We start from the raw sequence: 22,611 nt of genomic DNA on the forward strand, positions 1-22,611 counted from the left end.
TCCAACAGCTGGGTAATTGCTTTAGGCTGAAAAAGAACCTGAGTCATTCTCCTACAGCCTAAACCTTGCAATCTGCTCCAGCCAGTTCAGTTTCCAAAAGGCTCAAGGCAGATAGTTCAACCCAGAACGTTCCTGGCAATAAATATCTATTCTGATGGGCAAGCTAAAGTGTCTATTGGGTCTGATTTGAAATGTGCATATGTAAAGTATAGCAGAGTGGTTATGTATGCTCACTTGATCTCCCTATTTACTTAGTCTGGGTTAATCGTCCATGGTGGCTCAGATGATGAAGAATCTGCCTGTGATGCAGGAGACCTGGGTTCAATCCCTTGGTTGGAAAGATCCCTAGAGTAAAGAAATGGCAACCTACTCCAGTATGTTTGCCTGGGGAATTCCATGGACAGAGGTAGGCTACAGTCCATGGGGTCCCAAAGAGTGGACACGACTAACACTTTTTGTTTTTACACACTTACATCAAAGTCAGGGTAAAATGATTCCATGTTTATGAAGCTGGGTTCCTAAGTAACATTAGGAATCATCCTTTATAGGAAGTGTACAAAGTCACACACACAAATGTAGCTCCCTAGTTCCTGGGATCATGTCAGATATTGAATATTTATTTCATGTTTCTTGGTAAACATGTGATTATGAGAAAAAAAATATTATGAGAAAACCATGACTCCTTGGGATTCTTTTCACTTCTCTACATTTGTATAGTTCTCTGTTTTCTCCACTTCTCTTCAAAATATACATCTTCAGGGACACAGCTAAAGTGACTGGTTTTATTCTCTCATTTTCCTTACAAGAAAATATTTTTATATCTCTGGGGTGAAAAATATCCTAAAGATTAAGATCCCCCTTTCTCCAGTAAATCCCCAGACTCTTACTCAGACTTGTAATTTCTTTAATTATTCTAATCATGTTTCAAAAACAAAAGATGTTTCCAAATTTTAAAACCTGATTATCAATTATAAACATACCAATTCTTCTGGCACCACAGTGAAAGAAAAAAATGTACATGGGTCTTTATAACCAATAAGCATTGTATACCATTAAAAATAAAAAATTTCTTCAACTAGTTCAGAAATTTGCTGCTTTATTTATCATGGCTTCTTTCAGATAATGGGGTGAGGGGCACATAACGAATCACTGCTTTCATCTTGAGACCAAAGATTTCACTACTTATCATAAAATTTTCCCAAGAGAAATGGGAGATAGGAAAATCAGTTCTAACAGACTTAGCAAGAAGTATAATTGATTAAGAAGTAAAATAATTCCCTGAAATGACATCTGAGACTATCTCTGCCTCCCTCCTTTAAGTCACCCAAATGGAAAACACATTTGGCTCAAGAGAGCATTAAATAAAGGATAGAGGACTTAAAATACAAAATATTTTTTCCATTACATCAATACCTCACAATTTGGTTAAGTCAGATATAACCCAGATTTTCAATCCCATCATTTCTCAAATTTAGGAGATGTAGAAAACAAGTGGAGGTTCCACTTCTAATATCCCAAACACCCCAAAATTAAACTCCCCCAGGAAAAACAGGTGTAAGAACTAGACAAGGAATGACAAAGATGGTGTGATATGATACTTTTTATTACCTCTATGATGGCTCTAGAGATGTAGCTCAGATTAAAGATTATCCTGGGATGTGACAAATAGCACGGTAACTATAGCTAACAATAATGTATTGCTTATTTGAAAGCTGCTGGGAGAGTACATCTCAACAGTTCTCATCAAAAGAAAAAAAAATTTTCATAACTATGTATGGGGACAGATGTTAACTAGACTTACTGTGATCATTTTGCAATACATACATATAATCAAATCATTATGTTGTACAGCTGAAATGAATACAATGTGTTTTTTCGGTCTGTTGTTGTTTTTACAGGATCTTAGTTCCCCCAACCAGGGATCAAACTTGCACCCCCTGCAGTGGAAGCACAAAGCCCTAACCAACCACCAGGGAAATCCCTAATATAATGTTATATGTCAATTATATCTCATTATTATTATTATTTTGGACACACCATGCGACTTATGGGATCTTAGTTCCCCAACCAGGGACTGAATCTGGCCCTTGGCAGTGAAAGCATGGAGCCTTAAAAACTGTACCGCCAGGCAATTCCCCTTTATATTTCTCTTAAAAAAAAAAAAAAAAAAAAGACTATCCTAACAAGAGAATGGATGGTGATCACTAAACTATGCTGCAGAGTTTGAGGGTCACCAAAGCAAAAGTCAAATGCAAATACAGGCCCCATTCCATCTTTTTTTTTCCATGCCCTAAATTTTCAATAATAATGTCTCCTATGTTAAATAACTAGCATGGGTTATCTGCACATGGAGACCACTGTTACAGCACTGATCTGTTATCTAAGAAAATACGTTTGCTAAAGTGTTTTTGTTTTCCAATTTGATTTTTTTGATTTGGCTGCGCCCGATCTTAGCTGGGGCACACGGCATCTTCACTGTTCGCTACGGCATCTTCACTGTTCGCTGCGGCATGTGGGATTTTGTAGTTGTGGTGTATGGGATCTAGTTGACCAGGAATCGAACCTGGGCTCCCTGCTTTGGGAGCACGCAGTCTTAGCCACTGGACCACCAGGGAAGCCCTTGTTTCTCAATTTAAATGAACAAAGAAATGAATTAAGCAAGACAAAGGAAGATACAGGAAAAAAAAAAACCCTGTATATCTTACTTTCCAGCCATACTTACTTTCTAAACATCTCCAGAATTGTTCCATTTTTCTTTACCTTTCTGCTACTTTTCAGCTTCAGGCTACCTCTCTCTCTTTCTCTTTAATTATCAAAGAATTCTGGCTGGACTTCCTGCCAGTAATCTTTCCCTTCCCTAAGCCATCTTTCATATTCCAGCCAAAGGGATATTTCTCTAAAATATAAATCAAACCGTATCAATCTCTAGCTTTGACTCCTTCAGTGGCTTCTCATGGCCCTCAGAATACTATCCAAACTCTTAAGCATCTAACAAGTCCTCTCAGGGCCTGGCTCCTAATTGCCCCCTCTCCACACCCTATTATTTTTACTCTGGCCATATGAAACTTCTTTTAGGCTTCAAATGTAGCATGTCCTTTCTTGGCCAGGAGACGCAAACTTGAATCTACTTAATCTACTTCCAGAGCCTTCTGTGAGTCCCACAGGTGTGAGTGAACGCCTCTCCTCAAGGTGCTGTTTTTCTTGTATCACAGCATTACCACTGTGTCCTGCATTGTGACTGCTTTTTGATTTGCTCACCTTCTTCGCCGATGTTTATTCAGACCCTACCATGTACCAGACAGTATGCTTAGCACTCTGCATTCACTATACCACTTGATTTTCATGGAATCTCAGTTAAGTAAGTTCTTTGATTATACCTTACAGATGAGGTAATTGAGACTTAAGACAAGTAACCTGTCCAAGTTCACACAGCTAAGTTGGGGAGGTAGGCTTTGAACATGGGTAGTCAGTCTGATGCATCTATTATCCAACTTGCCGCAAACTTCCATAAGAACAGGAACAGCTTTTGTCTTGTTCACTGTTACACCCCAGTGACCGTCACAGTCTGGGACATAGCAAGATTTCATAAGTGTGGGACGTTTTTGCTTATGGCTGGCTCCACTCTGTAGTTAAATTTTAACTCCTACTCTGAGTTGGATGTTTTAAGAACGAAGAAAAGGGTTGCCCCAAATAAATCCGAACAGGTATTTGTAAAGCCCATTAGCTCTAAGATTTGTGCACCTTTTCTTCCCCTCTCCTCTCAAGATCTCTTTAGACCATGGTTGCATTGTTCATTCTGGAAGGAATAGAGTCACTCCCTGGGACAGGTTATTGCCAGCTGGAAGTAGAGATCCGTCCTCAAAGCCCTCTATGTATGTTTCTGAATTTTAGGGCCTGGAAAAAAAGATATGACATTTCTTAGACTCCCTTGAAATAAGACTTCTGGATACTAATTACATTCTATCAGGGGGATGTCCTGTGTGGGATTTGGAAGGCAAAAGTGATGTGAAAGCCATCTTATTACTGCTCTTGCTGCTAAGCGACAGAGTTGATGTGTGTTTGAAGCCAGAACCCACATTCAGTGGTCCGCAAATTCTTGTCACCAAAGTGAAGGATGTTGAGGGGCAGTTTGACAGCTTCCTGTGGACTACAGCTGTTATGGTGTGCCCTTGAAATCTACAGTCATATGATAGCCCCTAACTTCAGCTTCTTTAGCACTCCCAGAGAATTTTCTAAGCACTTAGTCCCTTGTTTTGAATCCCTTTCTGCTTGAACTACCTATTGTTGTTTCTGTTTCCTGAATTGAAACCTACCCGACACATTGCCTTAAATGCCATATCTAACTGTACCCACTTTTTGTGTAGGCAAGAGCAAATTACATATAAATGCAGTTATTTTGGAAGTGTAAATATGCAATGAATACTAAATTGATTGACAGGAATTAGAATAATGGGGAAAACAATTATAGGGTTTGTGTGTGTGTTTCACGAGTAGGGGAAGGGAGATGATAGAAGGATGAATCAAACAGAATGAAAGATGATGACCAGGAAAAGAGAAAGAAAAATGAGCAGAGAACCCTAGGGTTCTATGAGGGAACAGCAGAGCAGAGTTAATCATCAGTTTTTGATGAAGAACTTGATCCCATACTTGTTTACATGTGTGGAACCACTTACAGCTCACAGTGCTTTTGTGGGTATTATTCTACTTGGTTCTTGTAGTAAATGATGTTGTGAACCAAGCTTCTGCAGGTCTGTGATGGGTTTTTCCTATAAGGAGATAAAGCGAGGCTCAGGGAGTTTCAGCGACTCCCTCGAGGTCACAACTGGCGAGCGAGGAGGCCAGAGCCTTGATTCCACACTCAGGGTCGGACTCGAGGCTGCTGGCTACAAGAATCACTTTGGCTTAACAAAGAGGCAGAACTGAGGAATTCAGGCTTCAAGGATGATTGGCATACTATTTTAAATCTGAATATAAAAGCTGCAGAGCCCAATCATAAAGACATTTGCCTTACTCAGTATTAGGACATGCCTTTCTTTGTTTTTTCCCAGTCACTATTGGAGAAGGAAATGGCAACCCACTCCAGTGTTCTTGCCCGGAGAATCCCAGGGACGGGGGAGCCTGGTGGGCTGTCGTCTATGGGGTCGCACAGATTCGGACATGACTGAAGTGACTTAGCAGCAGCAGCAAGCCCTGAGAAGTAGGGCCCCAGTGGCCTGGTAGCAGAGTTGAGGAGCAAAGTGAGCTCAGTTTTCTATGCTGGATAGGTAAAATTTGGTATTTTGTAAACAGTCTTGGCTTAATGGTCCCATACTGTAGTAAAGTCATTCTTCTGCTTAAAAGTCTGACTGAGTTCTCATGACTTATCATAGGGAAAGACACTGAGGCAAAGTAAGAGTAAGTTTTGGCTCTAAGGTCACGTTAAGGACAGGACCCTTTGAGTGCTCCAGCATGCCTCATGGTGAATGGGATGCCTTCTTTGCAGGGGTCTCTGATGTCTGCGTCTACCTTCCACACAGTCCCCCTCAGCTCTCACACTTCCTATCATCTCTGTCAGTCCTACTCTAAGGGAAGATAGGCAAGAGGTCTTGTTTGGGGTGCAGAGAGAGCTATCTCCACCAGGGCAGTGTCACATACGAAGAGCTACCCAGAAGTGGCAGGGGAGAGGGAAGGATGAACAAGCAGTCATTCAGGGGAATCTCAAGGAGCTGTTCTATTACTTATTCCTTCTGCCCGGAGGACACTTCAGTATCTGGTCAAAGGATGACCATCCTCAGTCCCGGGGTAACTGGCCTGCATCTGGCCCTGATTTTGGAATTGTGCGGATGAGGACAGTTTCTTGTAGTTGCTCCCTTGATTAACCACTCTTCCACCCTACACACATAAAAGATGCACACCTTAAACAGGATTGCAGGAGGAGTACAGAAAAAAAAAAAAAATTCTTAAGAAGCTTGGTAAAGCCATTTGGGTATAAAGACTACACTTATCCCAGGTGCTTAGTGTTCTTTCATTAAAGCCTTCTCCGGAGGATTAGCTCTTAGCCTCTGGTTAGCCCAGTCCTCACTGAAAAGGTGCTGTTTAAAGTGATAGACATTCAAATTACTAAAATTATTCTATATTTTTATATCAAACTATCAGAATCTGCCTTCAGTGCAGGAGACCTGGGTTTGATCCCTAGGTCAGGAAGATCCCCTGGAGAAGGGAATGGCAATCCACTCCAGTATTCTTGTCTGGAGAATCCTGTGGACAAGCTGTAGTTTATGGAGTTGCAAGAGTTGGATACAATGAGCAACTAACACTAACTCAATTTATCTTCTTTCTAATTAGTCAGAATGAGTGTGATAATATAGAGATTGCAAAGTTGTTTAAGAAAGAAATTCCAGAGTTAAAGAAGAGAGTGGTTGAGACTCTTTTTTTTAAAGCTCATCAGACTTGGAGGTTGCCTTTGAAACAGATGGTAGGAAAGATACTTTTCCTTTCATGTGTGTGGTAGACACTGTTGTTTGCCAATTCTCCTCCTCCTTTTTTAGACTGTCATTCCCAGCTCTCTTGGAAGCTAGTGTGGCTATGTGACCCAGTTCTGGCCAATGATACATGAGGGAAATTAGGCTGGGGTGGGAGGAGCAATTTACTCCTGGGAATGATTTCTATTTCTAATAAAAACAGAGATGGGAGTTCAATACAACTGTATGAAAATGTGATGTTGGAGCTGCAGCAGCAATTTTGTTACCATGAGATGAAAATCTGAGGATGAACACTCAACACTCAAGGATGTAAGAGTAGAAAGAAATATATATATCTTTAATTGAGCAGCTTCCCAACCCTGGAATTATCTATCTCCAAATAAATGTGTTAATTGCTTAAGCCATTCTTTGTCACTTATTCTGTGATTTGCAACAATTTGTATCTGACTGATACAACAGAACCAGCAAAGAAAAGGATTCTTCAAGTAGAGTTCCCATTACGCCATTTGACACCTCTGTGTCAATTAGATAAGGTGCTTCTTCCTCTAGATGGATTTCAAGTCCTAATTATTTCCTTTGCCAAGTGCCCTGGTGCCTTATAGATCACCAACTTGCCTCCTTAAGTACATCATACAGCTGCCTCTGTTCAAAGGGTTTGGGTGCTAATTCCAAATAAGAGGGAGAAGGCAAGGAGAATTCCTTTTGCTTGCGATTTAATTTACTTTTGAGACTGACTGACTAAAATTTGGGCTGTTGCTATTGTTATTGCCTTTCATTTTACACAATGAATTTGTTTTTAACTCCAAATTCAATATTGGATTTTTCCATTCAATAGTGTACCCCAAGACACAATTCTGGGAAAAATACTAGTTAGTACGAAATTCTTTAAGTTTGTACTATCACACTTCTGCCAATAATCTGTTAAGACTGAGCTGACGAAAACTGTATCAGAGGAATATAACCATCTGCAGTATGAAACAGTTACATGTAGATTATTTAATTCTCTTACTCCTCTGTTAAAACTGCTAGAAGCATTACTTTTGTATAATCAGCATGATACCATTTATCCTTCACCTGATGCAACTAAGCTTACATATTAGGTCAGTGGCCACTCATTAGTTGGCACTGTGTTATTTTCATCATGTCCAATCAAAGTTTCAAATTATTAAGTTAGGCCAAAGTACTTTTCTGTGAAAATACCTTTCCAGTTAATGTTATCACTACAAAAATCTTAGTTTTGCCTACATAACTGGTAAAATTAATCAATATGAGCATAGTAATATATGCAGAATAATTATTATCACTTTAAGAGATGCAAATTAACAGGAATTTGACCTGCTTTTCCACTCATTTAATATTACATGCCACTACTTTAGGTATTCATTAGTGCAAACTCACCCAGAAACAAACATGAGTACTAACATATGACAAGACTGAGAATACTCTTAGATGATCATAAAATATAAACACAACATTTAAAACTTCTCTTTGAACTCCTAGATATGTTTGAAAATTTGGCCTGAATAAACAAAACAATCATCATAAGTAGACTCAGATGTTATAACTAAACAGGGTAATATATATATTATAATATATATAACAGGTAGGACTTTCCTGGTGACTCAGAAGGTAAGGAGTCTGCCTGCAATGCATGAGACCCAGGTTTGATCCCTGGGTCGGGAAGATCACCTGGAGAAGGAAATGGCAACCCACTCCAGGATTCTTGCCTGGAAAATCCCATGGATGGAGGAACCTGGCAGGCTAAAGTCTATGGGGTCGCAAAGAGTCAGACACAACTGAGTGACTTCCCTATTCACTATAATGTATATTATACATTGTATATATGCACTTATATATATATCAATTTATGATTTACCATAAAGCTAGAGTAATCAAGACTGTGTGGAATTGGCAAAAGGATGCACACATAGATCAATGGAACAGAAGAGGCCAGAAATAATCAACTGACTTTTAACAATGTGCAAAAGCACTTCAATGGAGAAAGCATATTCTTTGTAATAAACGGCGCTGAAGCAACACAACATATATATGCAAAAGAAATAAAGGGGGAGAAAAGAACCATGTCATAGACGTCACACCTTATGCAAAAATTAACTCAAAATGGACCATATAGCTCAATGTAAAATAGAAAAAACAAGTTTCTAGAAGAAAAATATAGAAATTTGCATCATCTTGGATTTAGTGATAAGTTTTAGATATAATAACAAAAGCATAATCCACAAAAAGAAAAAATTTATAAACTGGACTTATCAAAACTACAGTGTTTGGGTTTGCAAACAAACAGACAAGAAAACAACATGGTTAAGAATGACAAGACATTGGGGAGGAGCCAAGATGGCGGAGGAATAGGAAGGGCAGACCACTTTCTCTCCTACAAATTCATCAAAAGAATAACTGAACGCAGAGCAAACTTCGCAAAACAACTTCTGATCGCTAGCTGAGGTCATCAGGCGCCCAGAAAAGCAGCTCATTGTCTTCGGAAGGAGGTAGGACAAAATATAAAAGATTAATAGTGAGACAAAAGAGCTAAGGACGGAGATCCGTCCCGGGAAGGGAGTCTTAGGCGGCATTGCTTGGGGTAGGGTCCAGGCCTGAGTGCCCTGAGGACAATCGGAGGGAGCTTCTGTGAGTTGCCAACTTGAACTGTGGGAGACCAAAGGAGAGAGAGTAAATTAACCGGCCCGAACACACTGCCGGCCGTTCGCAGAACAAAGAGACCGAGAAAATCCAGAGAAGAGCTCGCAGGCTGCGGACCGGCCCAGCCCCGCCGGAGGCAGGAGGCAGAGGGGGAGGGGAAGGTCGCGGCGAGACACAGGGCGCAGGCACCCGACCGGCGCGGGCGGGGACTGGGGCTGGGGACGCGGAGGGCAGAGGGCGCAGGCACCCGACTGGCACCAGCGGAAACTGAGACTGGGTCCGCGGAAGGGAGTGGGTGTGCCACACCTGGGGAGAGTGCGCCCACCGAGCCCCTGGCTGCCTGGACCGCTCTGACGGGGAAGGCACAGAGAGCAGGCGCAGCTTTTCGTTCCGCTCTTTTGTGGAACACCCGAGGGCTGGAACCTCGCGCAGCGCGGGGAGCGCTCCATATAGAGCAGCCGGGAGCCTGAGCAGCGCAGACGGAGAAAGCAGCGCCAGCCCCTCCCGGCAGCGCAAGCCCGTCCCCACAGCGCCAGCCCCTCCCTGCCCCGCAGAGCGACGGAACTAGCTACCTGAATAAGAGTCCACCTCCGGCCGCCTGTGTCAGGGTGGAAATGAGGCTCTGAAGAGACCAGCAAACAGAAGCCAAATAAACAAAGGGAACCGCTTCAGAAGGGACTGGTGCAACAGATTAAAATACCTCTAGGAAACACCGACTACACCGGAAGGGGCCTGTAGATATCGAGAAGTGTAAGCTGGAACGAGGAGCTATCTGAAACTGAGCCGAACCCACACTGACTGCAACAGCTCCAGAGAAATTCCTAGATATAATTTTACTTTTTTCTCTTTTTATTTTTTCTTTTTTATTATTTTTTCTTTTTTGTTCTTTCTCTTTTATTTTCCTTTAAAATCCCCTATTACTCCCCCATTACTCCTTAACTTTCATTTCCATAGATTTTTACGATTTTTTTTTAATTAGGGAAAAAAAAAATTTTTTTTTCTTTTTTTTTTCTTTTTTTCTCTTTTTTTTTCCTTTCATTTTTCTCTTCTATTTTCTATTTTTCTTTTTCTCTTATTTCTTTTAAAGTCCTCTAGTACTCCTCTACTACTCCTTAATTTTCATTTTCAATACACTATAACCTTACAAAAAAAAAAAAAGAAGAGAAGCCCTATTTTTAAACCGAAGATTATTCTCTCCCAATCTTGACTCTCTGTTTTCTACCTCAGAACACCTCTATTTCCTCCTTTCCCCTTCTCTTCCCAATCCAATTCTGTAAATCTTTGTAGGTGACTGGGCTACAGAGAACACTCTGGGAACAGACAGCTGCGTAGATCTGTCTCTCTCCTCTTGAGTCCCCCCTTTTCTCCTCCTGCTTATCTCTATCTCCCTCCTCCCTCTCCTCTTCTTCATGTAACTCTTCTTCACCCTCTCTGGGTGTCCCTAACGGGGGAGAATCTTTTCGCCATTAACCTAGAAGTTTTCTTATCAGTGCTGTATAGTTGGAGAAGTCCTGAGACTACAGGAAGAATAAAACTGAAATCCAGAGGCAGGAGACTTAAGCCCAAAACCTGAGAACACCAGAAAACTCCTGACTACATGAAACTTTAAGTAATAAGTGACCGTCCAAAAGCCTCCATACCTACACTGAAACCAACCACCACCCAAGAGCCAATAAGTTTTAGAGCAAGACACACTACGCAAATTCTCCAGCAACGCAGGAACATAGCTGTGAACGTCAACATACAGGCTGCCCAAGGACACACCTAACACATAGACCCATCTCAAAACTCATTACTGGGCACTCCATTGCTCTCCAAAGAGAAGAAATCAAATTCCACGCACCAGAACACTGACGCAAGCTTCCCTAACCAGGAAACCTTGACAAGCCAATCGTCTAACCCCACCCACGGGGTAAATCCTCCACAATAAAAAGGAACCACAGACCTCCAGAATACAGAAAGCCCACTCCAGACACAGCAATCTAAACAAGATGCAGAGGCAAAGAAATACCCAACAGGTAAAGGAACATGAAAAATGCCCACCAAGTCAAACAAAAGAGGAGGAGATAGGGAATCTACCTGAAAAAGAATTTAGAATAATGATAATAAAAATGATCCAAAGTCTTGAAAACAAAATGGAGTTACAGATTAATAGCCTGGAGACAAAGATTGAAAAGATACAAGAAATGTTTAATAAAGACCTAGAAGAAATAAAAAAGAATCAATTAAAAATGAATAATGCAATGAATGAGATCAAAAACACTTTGGAGGGAACCAAGAGTAGACTAACGGAAGCAGAAGATAGGATAAGTGAGATAGAAGATAAAATGGTGGAAATAAATGAAGCAGAGAGGAAAAAAGAAAAAAGGATCAAAAGAAATGAGGACAACCTCAGGGACCTCTGGGACAATGTGAAACGCCCCAACATTCGAATCATAGGAATTCCAGAAGAAGAAGACAAAAAGAAAGGCCATGAGAAAATACTCGAGGAGATAATAGCTGAAAACTTCCCTAAAATGGGGAAGGAAATAGCCACCCAAGTCCAAGAAACCCAGAGAGTCCCAAACAGGATAAACCCAAGGCGAAACACCCCAAGACACATATTAATCAAATTAACAAAGATCAAACACAAAGAACAAATATTAAAAGCAACAAGGGAGAAACAACAAATAACACACAAAGGGATCCCCATAAGGATAACAGCTGATCTATCAATAGAAACCCTCCAGGCCAGAAGGGAATGGCAGGACATTCTGAAAGTAATGAAAGAGAATAACCTACAACCTAGATTACTGTATCCAGCAAGGATCTCATTCAGATATGAAGGAGAATTCAAAAGCTTTACAGACAAGCAAAAGCTGAGAGAATTCAGCACCACCAAACCAGCTCTTCAACAAATGCTAAAGGATCTTCTCTAGACAGGAAATGCAGAAAGGTTGTATAAACATGAACCTAAAACAACAAAGTAAATGGCAACGGGACCACACCTATCAATAATTACCCTAAATGTAAATGGGTTGAATGCCCCAACCAAAAGACAAAGATTGGCTGAATGGATACAAAAACAAGACCCCTATATATGCTGTCTACAAGAGACCCACCTCAAAGCAAGAGACACATACAGACTAAAAGTGAAGGGCTGGAAAAAAATATTTCATGCAAACGGAGACCAAAAGAAAGCAGGAGTCGCAATACTCATATCAGATAAAATAGACTTTCAAATAAAGGATGTGAAAAGAGACAAAGAAGGACACTATATAATGATCAAAGGATCAATCCAAGAAGAAGATATAACAATTATAAATATATATGCACCCAACATAGGAGCACCGCAATATGTACGGCAAACGCTAACGAGCATGAGGGAGGAAATTAATAGTAACACAATAATAGTGGGAGACTTTAATACCCCACTCACAACTATGGATAGATCAACTAAACAGAAAATTAACAAGGAAACACAAACCTTAAATGACACAATGGACCAGCTAGACCTAATTGATATCTATAGGACATTTCACCCCAAAACAATCAACTTCACCTTTTTCTCAAGTGCACATGGAACCTTCTCCAGAATAGATCACATCCTGGGCCATAAATCTGGTCTTGGAAAATTCAAAAAAATTGAAATCATTCCAGTCATCTTTTCTGACCACAGTGCAGTAAGATTAGATCTCAATTACAGGAAAAAAATTGTTAAAAATTCAAACATATGGAGGCTAAATAACACGCTTCTGAATAACCAACAAATCATAGAAGAAATCAAAAAAGAAATCAAAACATGTATAGAAATGAATGAAAATGAAAACACAACAACCCAAAACCTATGGGACACTGTAAAAGCAGTGCTAAGGGGAAGGTTCATAGCATTACAGGCTTACATCAAGAAACAAGAAAAAAACCAAATGAATAACCTAACTCTACACCTAAAGCAACTAGAGAAGGAAGAAATGAAGAACCCCAGGGTTAGCACAAGGAAAGAAATCTTAAAAATCAGGGCAGAAATAAATGCAAAAGAAACTAAAGAGACCATAGCAAAAATCAACAAAGCTAAAAGCTGGTTTTCTGAAAAAATAAACAAAATTGACAAGCCATTAGCAAGACTCATTAAGAAACAAAAAGAGAAGAACCAAATTAACAAAATTAGAAATGAAAATGGAGAGATCACAACAGACAACACTGAAATACAAAGGATCATAAGAGACTACTACCAGCAGCTCTATGCCAATAAAATGGACAACTTGGAAGAAATGGACAAATTCTTAGAAAAGTATAACTTTCCAAAACTGAACCAGGAAGAAATAGAAGATCTTAACAGACCCATCACAAGCAAGGAAATCGAAACTGTAATCAAAAATCTTCCAGCAAACAAAAGCCCAGGACCAGATGGCTTCACAGCTGAATTCTACCAAAAATTTAGAGAAGAGCTAACACCTATCTTACTCAAACTCTTCCAGAAAATTGCAGAGGAAGGTAAGCTTCCAAACTCATTCTATGAGGCCACCATCACCCTAATTCCAAAACCAGACAAAGATGTCACAAAAAAAGAAAACTACAGGCCAATATCACTGATGAACATAGATGCAAAAATCCTTAACAAAATTCTAGTGAACAGAATCCAACAACATATTAAAAAAATCATACACCATGACCAAGTGGGCTTTATCCCAGGAACGCAAGGATTCTTTAATATCCCCAAACAATCAATGTAATACACCACATTAACAAATTGAAAGATAAAAACCATATGATTCTCTCAATAGATGCAGAGAAAGCCTTTGACAAAATTCAACACTCATTTATGATTAAAACTCTCCAAAAAGCAGGAATAGAAGGAACATACCTCAACATAATAAAAGCTATATATGACAAACCCACAGCAAGCATCACCCTCAATGGTGAAAAATTGAAAGCATTTCCCCTGAAATCTGGAACAAGACAAGGGTGCCCACTCTCACCACTACTATTCAACATAGTGTTGGAAGTTCTGGCCACAGCAATCAGAGCAGAAAAAGAAGTAAAAGGAATCCAGATAGGAAAAGAAGAAGTGAAACTCTCACTGTTTGCAGATGACATGATTCTCTACATAGAAAACCCTAAAGACTCTTCCAGAAAATTACTAGAGCTAATCAATGAATATAGTAAAGTTGCAGGATATAAAATTAACACACAGAAATCCCTTGCATTCCTATATACTAACAATGAAAAAACAGAAAGAGAAATTAAAGAAACAATACCATTCACCATTGCAACAAAAAGAATAAAATACTTAGGAGTATATCTACCTAAAGAAACAAAAGACCTATACATAGAAAACTATAAAACACTGATGAAAGAAATCAAAGAGGACACAAACAGATGGAGAAACATACCATGCTCATGGATTGGAAGAATCAATATTGTCAAAATGGCTATTCTACCCAAAGCAATCTATAGATTCAATGCAATCCCTATCAAGCTACCAACGGTATTTTTCACAGAACTAGACCAAAGAATTTCACAATTTGTATGGAAATACAAAAAACCTCGAATAGCCAAAGTAATCTTGAGAAAGAAGAATGGAACTGGAGGAATCAACCTGCCTGACTTCAGACTCTACTACAAAGCCACAGTCATCAAGACAGTATGGTACTGGCACAAAGACAGAAATATAGATCAATGGAACAGAATAGAAAGCCCAGAGATAAATCCAAGGACCTATGGACACCTTATCTTTGACAAAGGAGGCAAGGATATACAATGGAAAAAAGACAACCTCTTTAACAAGTGGTGCTGGGAAAACTGGTCAACCACTTGTAAAAGAATGAAACTAGAACACTTTCTAACACCATACACAAAAATAAACTCAAAATGGATTAAAGATCTAAATGTAAGACCAGAAACTATAAAACTCCTAGAGGAGAACATAGGCAAAACACTCTCCGACATAAATCACAGCAAGATCCTCTATGACCCACCTCCCAGAATATTGGAAATAAAAGCAAATCTAAACAAATGGGACCTATTGAAACTTAAAAGCTTTTGCACTACAAAGGAAACTATAAGTAAGGTGAAAAGACAGCCCTCAGATTGGGAGAAAAGAATAGCAAATGAAGAAACAGACAAAGGATTAATCTCAAAAATATACAAGCAACTCCTGAAGCTCAATTCCAGAAAAATAAATGACCCAATCAAAAAATGGGCCAAAGAACTAAACAGACATTTCTCCAAAGAAGACATACAGATGGCTAACAAACACATGAAAAGATGCTCAACATCACTCATTATTAGAGAAATGCAAATCAAAACCACAATGAGGTACCATTACACGCCAGTCAGGATGGCTGCTATCCAAAAGTCTACAAGCAATAAATGCTGGAGAGGGTGTGGAGAAAAGGGAACCCTCTTACACTGTTGGTGGGAATGCAAACTAGTACAGCCGCTATGGAAAACAGTGTGGAGATTTCTTAAAAAACTGGAAATAGAACTGCCATATGACCCAGCAATCCCACTTCTGGGCATACACACTGAGGAAACCAGATCTGAAAGAGACACGTGCACCCCAATGTTCATCGCAGCACTGTTTATAATATCCAGGACATGGAAGCAACCTAGATGCCCATCAGCAGATGAATGGATAAGGAAGCTGTGGTACATATACACCATGGAATATTGCTCAGCCGTTAAAAAGAATTCATTTGAACCAGTCCTAATGAGATGGATGAAGCTGGAGCCCCTTATACAGAGTGAAGTAAGCCAGAAAGATAAAGAACATTACAGCATACTAACACATATATATGGAATTTAGAAAGATGGTAACGATAACCCTATATGCAAAACAGAAAAAGAGGCACAGAAATACAGAACAGACTTTTGAACTCTGTGGGAGAATGTGAGGGTGGGATATTTCAAAAGAACAGCATGTATACTATCTATGGTGAAACAGATCACCAGCCCAGGTGGGATGCATGAGACAAGTGCTCAGACCTGGTGCACTGGGAAGACCCAGAGGAATCGGGTGGAGAGGGAGGTGGAGGGGGGATCGGGATGGGGAATACGTGTAAATCTATGGCTGATTCATATCAATGTATGACAAAAAAAAATAATAATAATAAAAAAAAAAAGAAAAAAAAAAAGAATGACAAGACAAGCTGTAGAGCTGGAGAAAATATTTGCAAATCATATGTCAACTAAAGGACTTAAAGTCTGAATATAAAAAACTGTTGTAATTCAACAAGAAAACAACCCACCAAAAGGCTACTTTTCCAAAGAAATTATACAAATGGAAACATAAACATATGAAAAGATGCCCAAACTAATCAACAGGAAAATGAGAATGAAAATCACAGTAAGATACCTCTATTCAACTACTAGAACGTTTAAAAATTTTTTTAACTGAGCAATTTCAAATGCTGGTTAAAATGTGGTGCAACAAGCACTCTCAGTCATTGCTTGTGGGAATACAAAATGGTACTAGTTTGGCAGTTTCTTAACAAAGAAAAACATGCGGGTACAATATGGCCCAATTCTAGGTAATTACAAAAGTGAACTGAAAACCTTGTACATATAGGGGTCTGTAAATGAATATTTATAGTAGCTCTATTCATAATCACTAAAACTGGATGCAACTGAGATGGCCTCAGAGGTAAACAGATTCACAAATTATAATATATCCATACAATAAAATGTTACTCAGCAATTTTTACACAATGAACTCTTGATTCACACAATAACATAGATGAATCTTAAATACATCTGTTACGAGAAAGAAGCCAGACCTAAAAGCCTACCTGCTGTATGGTCCTATTTCACTAGCATTCTGCAAAAGGCAAAACTGTAGAGACAGAAACTACAGATCACTGGTTGCCAAGAGTTGGGAAGAGATTGACTGTAAAGGGGCTGGCACAGAGCACATCTTAGGTGTTGGAAATCACTGCGGTAGTGGATATGTGATTCTATGCATTTGTCAACACCCACAGAATGTTACACATAGTCTAAGAAGTCTGTAAATCTAAGAGTGAAATTCAATATATGCAAATTTGCAAAATCAACCACAATGGTGGCGGGGTAAGGAGGGGAGGGTCCTAGTATATAAGACAGATTAACAAATCCAACTGTATTACAAATACGTGACATAACCTAACTGAAATGGATGGGGGAAAATGAGTTGACCAAAGTAATTTTGGAAATGTGTTCTGACTGGCTATCACAAGGCTAAAGTAAATGCAACTGTACATGAATTCCTTATTTCCATTGGTAAATTTGTTTCTCACAGGGGTGTAAGTTAGCAATTCTGAAACTACTGTGGGGTTGAACAAATAAGGAAATAAACTGTAGCTAATTAAAGCCAGGTTTCTTACTGTCAAACAAAGAAGTTACAAATAAGCAGAGAGGGCTAGAAAGAAATCTGTAGTTCTAGATGAAAATTGACTCTACATGTATGAATTTACATGTGTATGTATTTACAGGTAGAAAGATACAGAAGTAAATATAAATGTGTGTGTACATATGAGTTAGCAAACACACATACATTTCACTTTCTGTCTGCTCAAAGGGCCTAGAAGCAATGGCATCCCATTACCGATGAGTACCCAGATCTTGGTAGAAACCAAGATTACTATCATTCTCAATAAAGAAACAAAGACTCTGAAGAAATGGTTGATTCTGTCTGGGACAAGGAAAATACAAGTCTGGAGCTTCCTATAGTGCCATAAAGGAAATGTAAGGAAAAAAAAAATAATAAGGGATAAGGCATGTTGCTTAAGGATAAGGTCTTTGGGGCATCCCAAACCTCTCACACCTTCTGTGGTATGCTAGAAGGACTTCATAGGACTCAGCATACCATGCACTAATGACTAAAATTTATTACACTGACAAAGTAAGGTTACATATCAGATGCTTAAGGGCAAAAGGCACACTGATCAGAGTCCAGAGAAATCCACACACAGGCTTTTTATACTTTCCCCTTCTGGGCCAGGAGAAGACACACTAGGTGTGCTTCCCTTGTAAGCAGTGAAAATACAGTGGCACCTGTACAATGTTTCTTTTGGGAAGGCTCACTTAAGACTCAGAGTTTAGGGGTTTTACTGGGGACTAGTTACGTAGGCACACTCTGGCTGGCATCTACCAAAATCCTAGGCTCTCAGAAGGAAACAGGTACTCAGTGTCTTATGTGAGCAACAAAACCTTACCAGTATAGAGAATTTTTCACGTCAGTGTGGGGAATTTTCACAAGCCAAGTTCACACAGGCCAGCCAAGGGCAACCCTGCAAACAGGCCCTTCTAAAGACAGAAGCTCTGGCCTGCTTCCTTAACTCTTTACTGTACAGGACATATCAAAAGGACACAGGACCCATGGCCAAAATGGCAACAATCTGAACAACAAAATAAATAATTACAGTACTGGATTTTAATTCAAAGAATAAAACAGATATCTATGAGTATATATAGCTATAAATAAGTGAAACAAATAAATTAGGTGAGGGGACAAGCCTGTGTTACTGGATTATTACCAATAATAATATAGAAGGAATTAAGAAAATTGAAAATCACCCTTAGAGCACCACAGTGAGAACTGTTGCAAGATCCCCTAAAATTAGTAGATGAAACTAAGAAGAAACAGAATATTTGCATAGTTTCAAAGTATCTCACCAAAAAAGAAAAAGAGAGAGAAAATTAATTATTATGGTGGTTTATGTATTTGTTCACAAATTCTTTCATAATCAACCTTCTAAAAAGTGAAGCCTAATTCCATTTTCTTTGAGTATGGACTGGACTTATTGACTTGTTCTAGCAAATAGAGTATGGAAAAGGAAAAACAATAACTTTACAGTATAGAAAATGGCAGACCCCAGCTTAATAATGTGATCAAAGTTAACATCATCAGTTATAAGTCATGTTGATACCATGTACTCCTGACATGATGTAATCAGAAGGGCACATCCTTCTGTGATATCATTTCCAAAAAATCCGTAAGTTTAGTCATGAGAAAGCATCAGAAAAATCCCAGTTTAGGAATATTCTACAATATACCTAATCAGTCAGTAGTCTCTAAAATTGTCAAGGTCGTAAAAAACAAGGAAAGACTGAGAAATTATCACAGATTTAAGGGAACTTAGATGCAATGACTAAGTGTAACATGGACTGGGTCTTGAAAACAAAAAAGGACATTAATTAAAAACATTAATAAAGGACATTAAAAACCTGTGAAATCAGAATTTAGCTAGTAGTTAATAATATTGTACCAATGTCAATTTCACAGTATATAACTATGATTATATAACATGTTAACATTAAGGGAAGCTAGCTGAAGAGTATCTATGAGCTCTCCGACTACATCTACAACTCTTTTGTAAATCTAAAGTTATTTCAAAACAACTCAAAAGAATTTTAAGCACTTAAGCTGGCATGTACTAGCTGCTACCTGATGCTAGCTTCTCTGAGTTAATTTACTTGCTAATCATTCCCAGAATGATACTGATGGGAAAATTTATCTTGTTGCCTTGTGTGTGTGTGTGTGTGTTCAGTTGCTCAGTCATGTCTGATGCTTTGTGACCACATGGACTGAACCCTTCAGGGTCCTATGTCCATGGGATTTTCAGGCAAGAATACCAGAGTGGGTTGCCATTTCCTACTCCAGGGGACTCTTTCCTATCCAGGGATTGAATCGTGTTTCTTGCATGTCCTGCTTTGGTAGGCAGATTTCTTTACCACTGCACCACCTGGGAAGTCCCTTGTTGTCTTTACTCCAAATAAAAAGTGTATTTCTTCCTTTTTATTTTTTAAATTATGAAAGTATGATAACACATTTACAGGAGACTTTAAAAAATACAGAACAGAGTTACATATAGTTCCACTATATATTACCATTATTTTTTTAAGTAGATAAATTAAATTTTTAGTTGGAGTTTCAATATAAAAGTCTCAAAAATTAGTAGAAGGAATAGAGTAGAAAAGTAGAAGGATAGAGCAGATCTGAATAGCACTATGAACCAATTCAACATAATTAAGATTTATATGAATTAAAAAGTGAATTTCTAAGGATGAGAGATTTTAGTGGCATTTATAAGCTTGGAGAATTTCATTGTCCTTTAAAAGAACAATATCATAATGGAAAAATACCAGGCTGACAGTTCTAAATGTTAGTGCATGTGCATGCATGCTGAGTCGTGTCCAACTCTTTGTGACCCCACAGACTGCAGCCCGCCAGGCTCCTCTGTCCATGGAATTTTCCAGACAAGAATACTAGAGTGGGTTACCATGTCCTTCTCCAGGGGGTCTTCCTGATCCAGGGATCGAAACATCTCTTGCACCTCCTGCGCTGGCAGGTGGATTCTTTACAACTGAGCCATCTGGGAAGCCCTAAATGTTACTGCTTTTGGTCAGTTTTTGAGCTGCTGGGGACACCTTGGCTGTGCCATCCTATCAGTGGAGATTATTGTCCAGAGTGCCAACATGGCTGGAGAATTAGGTCTGGACCTGTGACCACCCAGGGGTAAGACGAACTAGCTACATATACCACTATAGCTGGCCTCAACGCTCCTAGCCCAACTGTTCAAGCTTGTGTTTTTGAGGCTGTTTGGAAATGTATGACTCGGGATGCCAGAATCAAACTAACACTGAAGCCAGACATACTTAAAAATTGGACAGTGTGAAAAAACTATGGCCAACATGGGCCTTACTGCTGGCCCCAAGGGCTCCAGATAGTACTAACGTCAGTAGCGGTCAGGTAAGAGACTGGAGAAGGGTGAAGAGACAGTTTTGGAATACTGTACGTTGTATTGTGTTCTGACCTGTGCTTCATCTTACATGAAAATGTTTTTCTTACATGAAAATGTTTTTCTCCCATTGGAAGAAATGAACTTTGTGGTTCTACCTGCCTAAGCTCTTTCTTGCTCAGTGGCTTTTGAAAAATTACAGTGGGAAATAGTTTTTGCTTATTATTTATGCTCCCACCTACTTCCAAAAGGATATAAGATCCCCAAACAATTTTGCTAACCCTCGGCCTTCATTCTCTCCCAGACCATCTGTTCCTTTTCACCATGAAGTCACAGTACTAAATTTGTGACAGTATAATCATTTCCATGGCAACAGGATATGGTCCTCACCACCGAATCCTTATTTCACTCTGACCAAGATCAAGTAGCAGGAAGATCAGGAAGTATATGCTGACATTTTCTGTTCTTTTTCAAGTTTCGTTTCTCTCTGAAGAAGTTCTTCCTTTTGATTCTAAAATCTTATACTCAGCCTAGATAATGTGTTTCTGCATAGCTTACATACAAAATATTCTTCCAGTAAATAATCAGATATGCAAGCCAAAAAAGAAGTTGAGAAAAATCACACAAGCCCACACACACACACACACACACACACACTAAGATGTATAAACTGGTTTGACAGTGAGATGACTAGTAAATACGTTTCTGGTTTGTACAGAAGCAAAGAGAACACAGAATCCGTTTAAAAGACATGAGACTTTGAAGCCTAAGAAATTTGCTTTGATGACTGTGATAAGCAATGGAAGGCAGCTGACCTAGTTCCTACTCAGTGCTTTCCTTATCTTGCTGAGCACAAATAAAACATCAGAGGGTCTTCCCAATGTGAGCTCAGGCTGTCTGACCAGAGGAAGACAGATAGATGTTCAATTTTATTTATGGAGATGACTAATACCTGGGTATTTTGTCCAATTGTTTTAACCACACTCAGCTTAATTACACAATCTTTGGAGAGACTCCTTAGAATACCATTTGCTACACCATGAAACTGAGTGAAGGGCATGAACTCTGAAAAGAGAACTAGTTACTGGAATATCAGAAAATACCTGATTGGGGCATTAAGTTAGCAGTCTTACAGGACAGATGGCAAGGTGTGTTATAATGAGGTTCTGCTGGACAGTCCACATAACATTATATTAATATATAACTATATGCGTAATATGTCATATTATATAATATACACAACATATTAAATATGTGGGATTCCCTGGTGGCTCAGATGATAAAGAATCTGCCTGCAATGCAGGAGACCCAGGTTTGATCCCTGGGTCGGGAAGATCCCCTGAAGAAGGGAATGGCCACCCACTCCAGTATTTTTGCCATGGAGAATCCCATGGACAGAGGAGCCTGGTGCACTACAGTCCATGGTGTCGCAAACAGTCAGACACGACTGGGCGACTAAGCACGAAGCACAGTTAAATATGTACCATAACATATACCATGTGTTATGTGTATTATATGTACATAAGAGAAGAAAAGTGTAACATGTAAGAACTGTCTTCTCTTTTCTATTCTTCCCAGCTTCCATGCAGACAGGGTAAGTGGGGGAAGGCAGTGGGAGAATGGGTGATAAGGGCTAGAAAGAAGAGCTGGAGGAAAAGCTAAAGTGATTTATATTAATTTTTTTTTTTGGCCACTCCATGTGGCCTGTGGGATCTTAGTTCCATAACCAGGGATTGAACTTGGGCCCTTTGCAGTGAAAGCATGGAGTCCTAACCACTGGACTGACAGGAAATTCC

General features: G+C 39.3%; 1 protein-coding gene across 5 annotated transcripts in view; it reads right to left on the reverse strand.

The window, feature by feature from the left end:
- The window catches only part of NMNAT2 (nicotinamide nucleotide adenylyltransferase 2), a 209,736-nt gene that overhangs the window by 162,159 nt on the left and 24,966 nt on the right, over positions 1 to 22,611 (reverse strand). The gene's annotated exons all lie outside the window — the stretch shown is intronic.

Source organism: Dama dama, chromosome 14 (genome assembly GCF_033118175.1).
Source record: "Dama dama isolate Ldn47 chromosome 14, ASM3311817v1, whole genome shotgun sequence".
In the NCBI taxonomy this organism is placed as follows: domain Eukaryota; kingdom Metazoa; phylum Chordata; class Mammalia; order Artiodactyla; family Cervidae; genus Dama; species Dama dama.